Raw genomic sequence first — 14,389 nt, 5'->3', positions numbered from 1 at the left:
CTGGAACCCCTCCTCCTCGCCCCTCTTTCTCAGTACTTTAGCCTACTGAACTCAGGACAACTCCGCTCCTGTGAGCACTTGTACCCATGGTAATCCCACAAACAACATCCACAGACGAGGAGTCCAAAAGAGAGCTGATTTATTGGAAAACATACACGTTTGCAGAGCTACAGGTAAATTGGCACGAATGGCAACAGGAGCACAGTGTAGGGCCTATAAGGGAAAGTATCAGCCACAACGGGTCATGGCGGCCCCCCCTCTAATGAGGAGCCGTTCCCACGGGAGATAGTGCTGGAACAGGAATTCAGCAGTTAGCAAGTTCGACCTTGAAAGGCACCTGGTGGAATAGAAACTAAACCATTCTCAGTCTGACAGGCTGCTGAGAGCAGTGGAAAGCAGGCCTGACATCCTGCCCTCCTTTAGGCCCCCTCCCCACCATCCCCCCCAGTCCATTCGGAGGCACTGGCTTGTGAGGGTAGGCAGTATGGAACTGGCGGACCAAACGGGGTGCAGACACATCACGTGCGCGGAGCCAAAATGTTTCCAACGAACCAAATAGTGGAGAGACCCATGATGGATACGAGAGTCCAAGATCTTTGAAATCTCTAAATGTTCCTCCCCCCAATCATTACTGGTACTTCAGGAAGTGGTTCAGGATGCCACTCGGGAGAAGGCACATGCGTCTTCAGTAAACTGACATGAAAGACAGGATGGATCCGTCTGAGTGATTTTGGGAGTGAAAGTTCCACAGTCACTGGGTTAATGATACGAGCAATGGGGAAGGGACCTACGTACTTGGCACTGAGTTTGTTAGGTGGCGGGACCGTAAATTTTTGGTGGACAAATAAACCATTTCCCCCACTGCGTAGTCTTTGCCTGGTGAGCGATGTTTATCAGCTTGAGCTTTGTATTTACGTTTAGCTCGCTCCAGATTTTGTACCAGCCAAGGCCAGGTTGTCTGAATCGTGTGAACCCAGTTAGCAACACTTTCACCCCCCTCCACCCTGGAGACATGGGTATGGCTTATGGGTCCCAAGTCTTGCCCATAAACGGCCCAAAAGGGGCTGAATCCAGTAGATTGATGCACAGCATTATTGTACGCATATTCAGCAAAGGGTAACAATTTAACCCAATCATCCTGATGATAGTTCACATAACAGCGCAAGTAGCATTCTAGTACAGCATTCACTCGTTCGGTTTGACCATCGGTTTGAGGGTGGAAAGCACACCCCTACTAATTTTAAGAAAGCTTTCCAAAATTTAGCCACGTAGTTACTTCCGCGGTCGCTTATCACCTTGCGTGGAAAGGAATGTAAATGGAAGACATGTGACACAAAGAGGTGGGCCAGTTTTGGGGCGGATGGGATACCTGCGCAAGGGACGAGATGTACCTGTTTAGAGAACAGGTCAGTGATTACTCAATGTACAGTTTTTCCCTCGCTGAGGGGGAGGTCAGTCATAAAATCCATAGCAATCACTTCCCAAGGTCTAGTGGGGGTCTCTAATGGTTGCAACAATCCGGGAGGTTTCCCCTGGGCCCTTTTGACCGTAGCGCAGACTGGGCAACTGCGGATGAATGAATCTACGTCAGTTCACATGCCCACCTACCAAAACTGCCTTGGTAACAAATGTAACTTTTTTCTAAAACCAAAGTGTCCCGCGGTTTTGGCTCCATGGACTAGCTGTAGGACTTCTTTCCGGAGCTCTTTAGGCACATACAGCTTAGAGTCTTTGTACCACAAACCCCTATGTTAAATTAAAGCGGAAGGGAGGGCTTGCGCAGAGAGTTCGGCTTGGCAAGCGGAACGAAGTGAGGTAAAAAAAGAGTCCGTGAGATCCAACCCATCTGGCGGTGTGGGCTCCACATTGGAGGGAGGGGATGCCTCCAAGGGGGTTGGATGGCTGGATTGTCAGAGTGACCAGGTGCCGGTGGAGCTGGCGAAGGAGGCAAGGGGGGTGGCACGGTTGGGCTGAATGGTGTGGTTGGGCTTGAAGTGCCCCCCCTGTGGAGACTGTGGTGGGAGCCAGGCTTGCGATCGGGTTTGGACTGCTAGAGTGGGCAGCGAACCTTTTTGAGCAGGAGTGAACAGGGACTCCGTGGGGTGTTCAACCTTGGTTGGATATTGGGGAAGTCTGGATAGAGCATCAGCCAGGACATTTTGTTCCCCTAGCACATGTTTTAATACGAAACGGAACTGAGCAAAGAAATCCGCCCAGCGAACTTGTTTCGCGGACAGTTTACGGGCCCCCGTGAGCACCTCCAGGTTTTTGTGATCGCTCCATACTTCAAAAGGGACTTTAGAACCCTCCAAAAACTGTCTCCACACTGTAAGGGTATGGTGGACGGCAGCCACTTCCTTTTCCCAGATTGGCCAGTTGAGCTGAGATTGCGCGAACTTCTTAGAGAAGTAAGCGCATGGATGTAGAAGACTGTCCCTCCCTTGCTGTAGGAGTGCACTCCCCATTGCCACGTCTGAGGCATCAACCTGAACAATAAACATCTGGTCGGGATCAGGGTGCTTTAACACTGATTCAGAGGTAAACAGTTGCTTGAGAGTATCAAAAGCGGTTTGGCACTGGGGGGGTCCAATTGATTCTAGCTGAGGGCAACGTGGCTGCGCTGCCCTTTCCCTTAGTCTTAATTGGGAGTGCGATTTGAGTGAAGTTGGGGATGAACCCCCTGTAGAAGTTAGCGAACCCAAGAAATTGCTGAACTTGCTTACGGGTGGAGGGTGGTTCCCAACTGGTTACTGACTGCACCTTGTCAGGGTCCATAGTGAGTCCGTGGAAATTATATAGCCCAGGACAGTTAATTGTTTTTGGTGAAAGTCACACTTGGACACCTTAGCATAGAGCTGGCTGTCTCTAAGGCGTTGCAATACTTCTCTTACCAGGACAACGTGTTCGTCCATAGTTTTAGAGTAAATAAGAATATCGTCCAAATAAACCACCACACCCCTATACAACAACTCATGTAGGATCTCGTTAATGAACTGCATGAAGACCCCTGGAGCCCCTTTTAACCCAAAAGGCATCACTAAGAACTCATACATGCCAAAGCAACTGGAAAAGGCTGTTAGAGGTACATCACTCTCCCAAATCCTGATTCTATAATAGGCTTCCACCAAGTCAAGTTTTGTAAAGATACGCCCCTCCGTTAACTGTCCCAAGAGATCCGAGATCAAAGGAATGGGATAGGCATTGGACTGGGTGACTGCATTAAGTTTTCGAAAGTCGATGCATAAGCGCAAGTCACTCTTTTTTTGCGCACAAAGAACGCAGGGGCCGAAGAACGGGCGGTAGACGGTTGGATGAAACCTCGAGCCAAATTCTTGTCCAAGAATTCACGTAGCACAATCCATGGCTATGTTATTAGCTAAAGTCAAGGACATAGAAGCCAAAGTAAGCTCCATGAGGGAAGCTATTGACCGCCTTATAATTGTTAACAAGCCTAACATGTTTAATGATAAGGCAGACTTTGAACTTCCGCAACCAAACAAACTGACTGTAGCTGACTTGCCAAATACGAAAGAGGATTTTCGGGTGCATTCTCCACCAGCTTCCCTGACATTTCAACGGAATCATTTGGCTATCTTTTTTTAATTCTCAGACTGATTACTATAGATGGAGCAATTTTAAAGCCATTACCCTTTCATTGAGCCAATTGCTTAACTGCAATATCTCAGCTATATCCCTGCGTTCTTATTTTAGACTCCCCAGAGTGGGAATTTATAAGAGACTGGTTCTACGATTTAAAAATGGAGATATCCCTTCTAGGATGCTGCATCTCCAAAAATTTTATATAGGAAATACGGAATTCGGGTGACCAGAGTTTTTAAGAACTGTGTGAAAGCTCCCCTGTGCCTCAAGATAAGGGGAAAAGATTCTCTATTTAAACCAACAAAGGACGCATCAGGAGTAGTCTCTCTCAGTAATATTAGAACAGAGCAGAAACAGACAAGAGATGGAGACAACCCTATCAAACCTGGCAATTCGAGTGTAATTCCAATTGTTTATCCTCTAAATGGTGAAGGTCTTTCTCCCCTGCAATCATCATCTCAGGACGGAATTTCCAAGACCTTTAAATTGCCAGGGTATCGGGCAACCAATTGTCAGGATGGAGCTCAATATGAGATGGATTTGGACTTAAGGTGGCACAGAGTTACTTTTCAGACACCATGTTTCCCATCGCATAATAAATCTTTGGCTACTGAAATTTTGGAAGCCGAACATGCTACTGCTCAGCAGACTACTTTACCAACTTTACCCTTGAACCTCCACTTAGAAGGGTCCCCTAAGGAGATGGAAACTAATATCCCTCTGTCTTATCTTCTACCCACATTACCTTCAACACAGTCCCCCTTTACTACTGCGACTGTTAATCTGGTCTCACCCTCCCAATAAAATATTCAAACAGATGCTGAGGTGGAAGAATTGCCTTCTCAGGCATCCCAAGCCAGAGAAAATCTGGAGAACTTAAGACTACTTTTTACTCTCATTTGGGGATCTCCCTGCCCAGGAACAACAAGACGTAATTGAGAGATTGGAATGTACAAAAAACCGTTTATTGACACTAAAAATGAAAAAGTCTGTTAGTCCTTCTACTACATCGGATCCTCATTTCACCCAGGAAACAGATTTGACTGACATTGATGACCCTTATACTGCTTCTCCGCAAAAACTGACAAATATATCCCCATCTTCCCCATTGGATGCAACTGAGCCTACTATCGTCTTGGAAATGTCAGGAATGCCCATTGGTACTCTAATCCTTCCTCAATCAAATGGCTGTATTTTTAATGACCCTCTGATAGAAGAAAAGGATTGACTATCTCCAGACTGTAATAACAGAGCTTTTAATTTGTTATCATGGAATATTGCTGGGTGGAATAACAAAAGACAGGATACTGATTTTATTAATTTTCTGAAAGGGTTTGATGGTATATTCCTACAGGAAACTTGGGAAGCTACTGACTTGAGTATAAATGGTTTCCAAACTTTTCTCCTCCCAGCCTATAAAGTGTCCTCAATGGGTCGCCCAAAATGCGGCCTAGCTAGTTTGATCAGGAACAATAGCTTCTTTAAGCAAGCCTTTTTGGGAAATTGTGATTGTTTTGCTCAAGCAATATTACTCTCCTCTCCTACTCTGAGCCTTATTATGATTAATACCTATCTGCCAGCCTCTAATAATATTAAGGACTTGGACACTATGTGGTCCAACCTCTCTAAATTTACTTTTAAAATTGCTCAAAATCATCCGTTGGCTCAAATTGTTTTATTGGGAGATTTAAATGCTCAAATTGGGTCAAACCAGCAGGAATGAACCACCTCTATGGGTTTTGATGGGGAAGACTTGTTACCTCCCCAATTAAGTTTGCCTCATTACTCTACTGATAAAATATATAATAAGGCTGGAGTTAGACTGATAGAGTTTTGTGTGACTCATTGCTTAATAACTCAAAATGGACTACCACAATTCCCTTCATCAACAAACTCCACCTTTATATCTACAAGAGGCTGTAGTGTGATTGATTATGGTTTATGCTCTTTGAACTTATTGCCTCTTGTCAAGTCAGTGAATATTGAAACCCGTACCGAAAGTGATCATCTCCCCCTTTCATTTCTATTAAATTTCCCAATAAAGACCTTCAATTTTTTAAATCCCTCCCCTAATGAGAACGAGGTTTTAATGGTCAGAATCTACAGAAATTGAATTGTTCAATATCCTACAATCTGACTTATTGTCCAAACTAAAGATGTCTATAATTGGCTCTTCCTCTCATGAGGAGGTACTAATAGCCTTTTCCCAAGTTATAGAGCAATGTAGCTCTATAGCCAAACCGATAAGTAAAACTACTTTTGAAACATCGACCTGGTTTGATTACGAATGTTTTGAATTCACGTAGCACGGTACGTTCAGAAGCGCTCATGGGATAAATCTTACTTTTAGGCAGTTTTTCATTTCCCACTACTTCAATAGCACAATCTGTTTGGCGGGGGGGGGGGAGCAGTACATCACATTCCTGCACGTCAAAAACGTCTGTAAAGTCTTGATATTCAACAGGTATAGGACAGGGCACGGGAGTGTCTGAGACTAAAGCCGAGGTTGACGGAGGTACAATAGCCTCCTCGAGACATTGTTGGTTGCAGTTAGGATCAGAGAACTTGATAGTTCCAGCCCCCCAGTCAAAACAAGGGCTGTGCCCCTTGAGCCAGTTAATTCCCCACACCACTTCGTATCTGATAGGGGCTATGGTGAAGTCGATTTGTTCCCAGTGGTGGCCAATGCCCATCGCCACTCCGCGAGTGCGACGATCCACAGGCCCACCCTTGAAATGCCATCCATTTGGGCGAATTGGATGGGAGCTGGCAGGGTGTCTGACTTGACTTTGATCACTTTGAAAGTGGATTCATTGATCAGGGAGTGGGCACTGCGGGAGTCTATGAGTGCTTTAACATGTAACTGGGGGCCCCCCTTATGGCATTGTAAGACTACGTCCACATACACAGTCTCTTCGATCTCATTCACCTTCACCGGAGCTTTGGGTTTTACAGGAATAGCTGCGAGGGTCCGCGGTGTCGCTCCACTCACCGCAGACCCCGCCCGTTTTTTGATAGATTCAAAGGAGATTCAAGGTTCAAAGCAGGGGGTCCCAGTTCTTGTCTTCATCCGAAGACGGTGAGCTGTCCCCAAATGGGGCACTTGTAATCCTGAACCCCGATGGGCTCTCTGGTGCAGATTTGTGAGGCGAATCTCTGACGTGGAGAGCCGATGGTGTGGTCCGTCCTGGAGCAGAGCTTCGGTTGGCTGTGGTGCCTCAGCACTGAGGTTGCCCCCGATTCCGGGGCGGTCCGTCCAGCCGAGCAGGAACCAACCAGTCCAGTCGAAGTGGGCAGGCTGCTGCAAAGTGGCCCATGGTTCCGCAAACGAGACAGGCTCCCCTTTGAAACCGAGATGTGTGGTCTTGCGAGGTAGAGCAGGCCTTCGCGGAGTTTGAGCTGTAGCCTTAGCAGGAGGGTTTTGGTTGCCTCCCTCCCTGGCTCGATGTCGGGCCAGCGAAATGAATTGGCGACGACTTTCTACCTCATCAGCTAGTAAAATCCATTCTTCCAGAGTGTCTGGGTCTCGTTGCATATAAGCCCAGTTCAATATCTCTGGATGTAAGGCTTCCTGGAAATAGTGTATTCGGGTAGCCTCGGTCCAGTCCACTATGTTACTGGCGAGCCTTTGGAATTCGTCTGCAAATTCCCGCACTGGTGTAGAGCCATGTCGAAGTTGCAGGAGGGCCTCCTTGGCCTTGTCTCCCAGGAAAGGGTCCTCGAAACATTGCCATAACGCTCGCATGAAGTCGTTGAGTGAGCGTATGGATCGGGACCGTCAAACTGGAGGACCATCCAGTCAGCGGCTTTCCCAGTCAACAGGGAGGCAGCGAAGCGCACCCAACTGTCTTCGGTGGGGAAGTGCTGCCCCTGAATCCGCATTTAACTGTCCGCTTGGTGTAGAAAACAGGGTAGGGCCTCAACTGAGCCATCATAGGTCACTCTTAATCAAAGTTGTTTCCATTGTATGGGAGGGGTGCTGGGGGCAGCACTGGCGGTTGCCCTGGAGGTGGCAAAACCGGTGCTCCAGGGGCCGGCTGTCAGATAGGGCTTCTGACAGCTCCGTCCTCAAACAAAATGGTTCCCCCGCAAACAAAATGGAGTTCTCCGTACACTCCTCCCCCCCGTTTTGCACATGAGCTCCGACCAGAGATTTACAATTGTATTGGGACCCGCCCATGTAAATCTTCGATCTGATATCGGGTCCCGAGCACAAAGCTGAGAGCTTGGCCATCTCCTCCACTGATTGTTCATGATTGTTTCTGTTTCAGTTTTACTTAAGTTGTTACCGGCAGGAAACAACTACATTGTCTCTTTGTTCCTGTAACCCTATTGTATCAGCCCTATAAATGTATCCACACTCCCCCTGTCATGTATTCCAACCTTGCGCGTCTCTTACTGAAATCACTGACTTTTGAAATAAATCTTTGAATCGCTGCTCTGCCTGGATTGAAGGTCTATTGCCTGAAACGCTGTGTATTTGCTGAAGCCTGGCATTAGGTTGGAATCCATCTTTTTTATTTTCTACTAGTTAGTTCTTGAGAAAGATGTTACCCAGTTGGACCCGATCTGCCAAACTGATCCGGCAGTACGAACGCCTCTGCCTGTCGGAACAGCAGAGAGCGGTCCTGCCCCGGGAGGAAGCAGCCCCGAGAGGAACAGATCCAAGCTGGGAGGAAGTAACCCCGGGAAGGTGCCCCGCAGAACTTGCAGAGGGGGCACCGCGGATCACCAGACAGTACGTCCACCAATCAACCACGGGGCCAAACTTCGATCTCCTATATCGAGGACTGCTGGAGGACCTGTATTCCAGGGATGAGGAACCGTTCCAAGGCCGAGCTGCAGTCACCTAAACCCTGTGCCCCCAAGAAGAGGAACGCTGTTTTCTGCAGGAGCAGAATCACGACCTGACTCGGCAGAACTGGGAGCTTCAGGACCAGCTGGGATCCTAAGGAAGGAGATGACGGCGCTAGCAGGAAGGGTGCGAGGACTCTGATCGTCCATCGTTGCTACGACCTCCCCCCAGTTCATCCTCCACACACAGCCCCCCGGGACCTGAGGATCTCCTTTGATGGAACCTGCGCCCTGTTACCCCACTTCTTACTACAACTTTCAGGCTTCATGAAGGACCAGGGTGAGACTTTCCCCTCCAAAGAAGCCCGAGTTCGGTATGCCATCGGACTTCTGGAGAAGGAGGTGGTGGAGTGGGCAGTAACAGCAACGGAAGTTAATCCCGGACTTTTGCGCTCCCTCAATGGTTTCCTGGAAGCCCTGCACCGCCAGTTTGAGGACCCGCACTGGGCAGAGAGGGCCAAGATCGCCATGCGCAAATTGAGGCAAGGGTCCCGTACACTACTGGAATATGCCCAAGATTTCCAGCCCCTGGCGTGCAAAGTAAGGGAGTGGAGCGAGACCACCAAGGTCCAACACTTTCACGAGGGACTGCGATGGGAAGCGTTGGAGGGCTGCCTGACTCTGGGTGACCCTAAAATTTGGAGGGCTGGATCCGGCTGGCAGGGCAAGTGGAGCACCGTAAGCTTACCTTGCAGTTTGCCAAGGATCGCCTGGGGACGGAACCTCACCCCAGAGGCCCAACCAGGAGGAATGCCGCGGCGGGGGCGCACCATGGTGAGGGGAACCGAGGCAGGTTCTCAGAAGTGAAGGAGCGTCGTTTCAAAAAGGGGGCCTGCTTGTGTTGCAGGAGAATGGGACACTTCACGGCCAAGTGTACAAACGGATCCCCTGGACAGACGGAAGACAGAGCGATCCCGACCGACCCCCAAGTTCCGGACCGAAGGAGAGAAGAGGGAACACCCACCCAGCGAGGAGCGGTGGCTCTAAGCGCAGACCTGAGGCCTACTCCGTGTGAACATCGCTGCTGCTCCGGAGAAGCCTCACCAGCAAAAAACGAAGAAAGCTTCCTGTGATTGAACCAGCACAGGAGGCTACCTTGCAAGACAATGGGCCGGTTCCGACCTGGGTGAGTGACCAGGGAGAGACTCTACTGGTGCCAATGGTGTTAAAGAATCCCCAGGGAGGGGATCCAATTGCAGTAGTGGGCATTTTGGACTCTGGCTGCTCTAGGACTTTAATAGACCAGGGTGTGTTTGACCGACTGCAGCTGGGGGCTGTGGAGTTGGATCAACCCTTGCGCTTCCACCAGATGGACGGGAGCAACCTACAGGGGGGCTCCATTCATTTGCGCTCTGACCCAGTATTGTTGGGGGTGGGTGATCACTGGGAGCAGATCAGCCTTACCATTGCCCCTGGGATCGCTTATCCAGTGGTTCTGGGAAGCAACTGGCTGGCGGGTCACAACACCAGCATGACTGGGCGCAGCGTCAGATAGTATTTGACTCTCCACAATGCCAGTGGCATTGCCAGGAGGACATGCCCAATGGGGGACGGTGACTGCCGCAACAGCAACCCCCGTGTCACTACCCACGGAGTATCAGGACTTTATGGACGTATTTGAAGAGAAGGACTGTGACTTATTACCCCCTCACCACTCTACGGACTGTGCCATTGAGCTCACTGCGGACATGAAGCCCTCCAAGGCCAGGGTTTAACCCATGAGCCCCCTGGAAAAGACTGTCGCGGGAGTTTCTGGACAAGAACCTGGCTAGGGGGTTCATGTGTCTGTCCAAGGCTGCATTTTCCTCACCCTGCTTTTTTGTAAAGAAAAAGGGGACTTCGGACCTCCGGTTGTGCGTAGACTACAGGGGTCTCAATGCAGTGACTGAAAAGAATGTGTATCCCATCCCCCTCATCCCTGACCTCCTCAGTCAGTTACAGGAAGGCAGGGTATTTTCAAAACTGGACCTGGCAGAAGCCTATTGCCGGGTTCGGATTAAGGAAGGGGACGAGGCGAAGACAGCCTTCTCATGTTGTTTTGGTCTGTTTGAGTTTAACGTGATGCCGTTCAGGTTGTCTGGATATACTGCTTCATGCAACTCATCAACGAAATTTTACACAATTTATTGTTTCGGGGGGTCATCGTATACTTGGATGACATTTTAATCTATTCTCGGGATCCGGAGGAACACCGGAAGTTGGTGCGGGAGGTATTGTGCCGACTGAGGGAGCACCATCTATACGCAAAACTGTCCAAGTGTGCCTTTAATCAGGACAAGCTTGCGTTCCTTGGGTTTGTAGTGTCTCCCAACGGGTTAATCATGGACCCCGAGAAGGTCCAGGCGGTCCGAGACTGGGAACCCCCCCCCCAAACCCGTAAGCAAGTCCAGCAATTTCTGAGATTCGCAAATTTCTATCAGGGATTCATCCCAGATTTTGCTGAGATAGCCCTCCCGATCATGGACCTCCTTAAGACCAAGGGGAGGGGTCAGGCGGCCACAGCCGCTAACTACCAGGTGGAGTGGGACGACCGCTGCCAGGCAGCGTTTGACTTGCTTAAGAGCGGGTTCACGTCTAAGCCTGTTTTAGCTCACCCCGACCGTTCTCAGCCTTTCATCCTGCTGTCAGGCCTGTATCTCAGTTGGTCTGTTTACTTTTGTTTTCCCACTGACCAGACTCAAGGACTGTTGTGCATACCTAGATCCGTTTGAAGCTCTGGGAACTTAGCTCTGTTTATGATTTGTAATCTCTTGCCTTTTCCTATGCTTTTATATTACCAAGTTAAAGCCAGCAAGCCTCATTGCTGTCACCTTTTCATTATGCTCTGTTAACCTTTTTGACCAGTAAAAACCAGCTTCTTTGGACCTGACTGTCTCTGATGTGGTTTTTGGTTCAATTGGGCCAAGGGCTTACATTGTGACAGCAATCATCATCTCCCTGTCAGGCTTGAGCCCCGGAGGGTTCGCCTGCCACTCGGATGGGAGCGGGGAGCTGCGTCCACATAAACAGTGGTTTCCACTTCACTCACCTTGACAGGAGCTTTGGGTTTAGCAGGAGATTCTGCAGGGGTCTGTGGAGACGCTCCACTCACCACAGACAGAATCCGTTTTTTGACAGATCAAGAGGGGTTTCCAGGTTTAGAGCTGGAGTATTCCATTGGTTATCCTCGTCAAAAGAAGGAGAGTTGTCCCCCATTGGGGCACTTGCAATCCGGGACCTTGCGGGGTCGCTTGGTGCAGAAAGGTTAGCCGATTCCTCAACATGAAGTGCAGAGGGTGTGGGTCGTCCCGGCGCTGCACTGCGGGTGGCCGCGGTGCCTCTGCATTGAGGTCTCCCTCGAGCTCGGGGTGGCATGCTGGGGCGGGTGGCCCCCGGGCGTTGCGGACAAGCCGCTGCGAAGTGACCCAATTCCCCACAAACAAGGCAAGCCCCCCTCTGGAACCTTGTTTCGCGATCCAGGGGTGGCCTCGTAGGTTTACACAGGCTAGAAAGCGGCGCTTTTGATGGATTTTTTTGGGTGCTTTTATCCCTGTTCTGTTGCCGGACCAGGGAAATGAAACGTCGGTGGCTCTCGACTTCTTCAGCCAGTAAAATCCAATTCTCTAGGGTTTCAGGATCACCCCACATATATGACCAGTTTAGAATGTCAGGGTGTAAGGCTTCCCTGAAATAGTGAATAAGAGTGGCCTCCGGCCAGTCCACAATTTTACTGACTAGTCTTTGAAATTCATCTGCAAATTCCCGGACGGGAGAGGAGCCCTGTCTGAGTTGCAATATTCTGCTTTGGCTCGCTCCCCCATAAAGGGGTCCTCAAACCGTCTCCGCAAGGCAAACATGAAATTGTTGAGGGAGAGGATAGATCGGGATCTAGTGTCAAATTGGAGGAACATCCAGTCAGCTGCTTTCCCCATCAATAAAGAGGCTACGAAACGGACTTGGCTGTCCTCTGTGGGAAAGTATTGCCCCTGTTCTCTCATATAACTGTCCACTTGATGTAGAAAACAGGGCAAAGTTTCAAGCGAACCATCATAGGTTGTTTTCAGCCGAGGCTGCTTCCATTGACCGGGTATGGGTTGTCCCGGTTGCACGGGTGCCCCGGGAATTGGTGCACCCGGGGCTCCAGAGACTAGGGGGAGAGCAGGTGGCTAAGCGGGCGGTTGAGCTGACGGCTGAGCAGGCGGTTGAGCTGGCACACCCGGCTGGACTGAGGGGTGTACCGGTGCTGCGGGCGCAGGGAGAACGGGCTGCGCCAGAGCCGTCAGCTCCGAAAGTTGGGGTTAACAACTGTGACAGGTCGGCTACCGTGGTATCCTTAGGTAGTCCCACAAACAGTAACGCCGTTTGGACTGCAATGCGTTGTGCCTCTACTTGACACTCTGCTGCATTTGGTATCAAAGAAACACCTTCTGGCGCCGGTCCCGCCATGGCTCGGGATACGGCAGGGCGGATTGGGGCCACGGACAGATCAGAAGGGGTCTCACGAACAATAACTCTGTCCAGCAAGTCCGTTAGCAGTTGTAAATTCTCAGCCGCTGACCGAGGTCTAAGCAGGCATTGGCATCCTGAACGTCAGACATCCAGGGGGTTGTCGCTAGAGAATGCCACTGGGTCTGTATTAATCCATGTAGATGACTAACTTCTGTGCTAGTTCTCCGGAGCTCAGCTACAACGTCCCGTACGAGGTCAGGATAGTCTTCCAGGGTTCTCAGTCGGAAACCGCTACGCGGGGATCCAATCCGGCAGGCCTGGGGCAAACCGCACGGGGCGGACCGCACAGTCGACTCACTCGGAGAGCGCTCTCCTCGCTCCCATCCGAGTGGCAGGCGAACCCTCCGGGGCTCAAGCCTGACAGGGAGATGAAGATTGCTGTCACAATGTAAGCCCTTGGCCCAATCGAACCAAAAACATCAGAGACAGTCAGGTCCAAAGAAGCTGGTTTTTACTGGTCAAAAAGGTTAACAGAGCATAATGAAAAGGTGACAGCAATGAGGCTTGCTGGCTTGAACTTGGTAATATAAAAGCATAGGAAAAGGCAAGAGATTACAAATCATAAACAGAGCTAAGTTCTCAGAGCTTCAAACGGATCTAGGTATGCACAACAGTCCTTGAGTCTGGTCAGTGGGAAAACGAAAGTAAACAGACCAACTGAGATACAGGCCTGACACCGGCGCACAGAGGAGTCCTGCCCATGCTGGCCATGCAGACCCGGTCTCAAACTCAATCCTAGCATGGCAACCGCGCAGAGGCTGACAAAGTACCCAACCCTAATCAGCCGGCTCCCTCGCCAGCCCCCCTTGCACCATCTGTAACCGGTGCCCCACAGCAACCAGTTCCCCCCCCTTCCATCACCACCAGCTCCTGGTTCACCCTCTCTCGTGAAAGGAGGGGGGTGATCATATGCAACTCCTTCCTGGACTCCCTTCGGGCTCAGTGCTTAGCCGAACGCACTGCCCAGACCCTGCCCCAAGGTGTACTTGAGCAAGGTGGTTGTTGGTACAAAGACTCGAAATTATACATGCCAAAGATGCTTCGAAGAGAGGTCCTGCAATTAGCCCATGGAGCTAAAACTGCGGGACAGTTTGGGTTCCTGAAAACCCTTCACTTGCTGCGCAGACAGTTTTGGTCGGGGGGGGATGCATTCTGATGCAGATTCCTTTGTTCGCAGCTGCCCTATTTGTGCCACAGTCAAACGGTCTCAAGGCAAGCCCCAAGGACGGCTGCAACCGCTGGAAATTCCCAGTAAGCCCTGAGAGGTGATTGCCATGGATTTCATGACGGATCTCCCACTTAGCGGGGGCAAAACTGCACTATGGGTTGTTACTGACTTATTTTCCAAACAGGTACATTTGCTTCCGTGTGCAGGTATTCCCTCCGCCCCCAAGTTGGCCCGCCTCTTTGTGTCACATGTTTTCCATCTTCATTCTTTCCCTCGCAA

Source organism: Euleptes europaea, chromosome 16 (genome assembly GCF_029931775.1).
Source record: "Euleptes europaea isolate rEulEur1 chromosome 16, rEulEur1.hap1, whole genome shotgun sequence".
NCBI classification, from domain to species: Eukaryota; Metazoa; Chordata; class Lepidosauria; order Squamata; family Sphaerodactylidae; genus Euleptes; species Euleptes europaea.
This window is presented reverse-complemented; position numbering follows the sequence as displayed.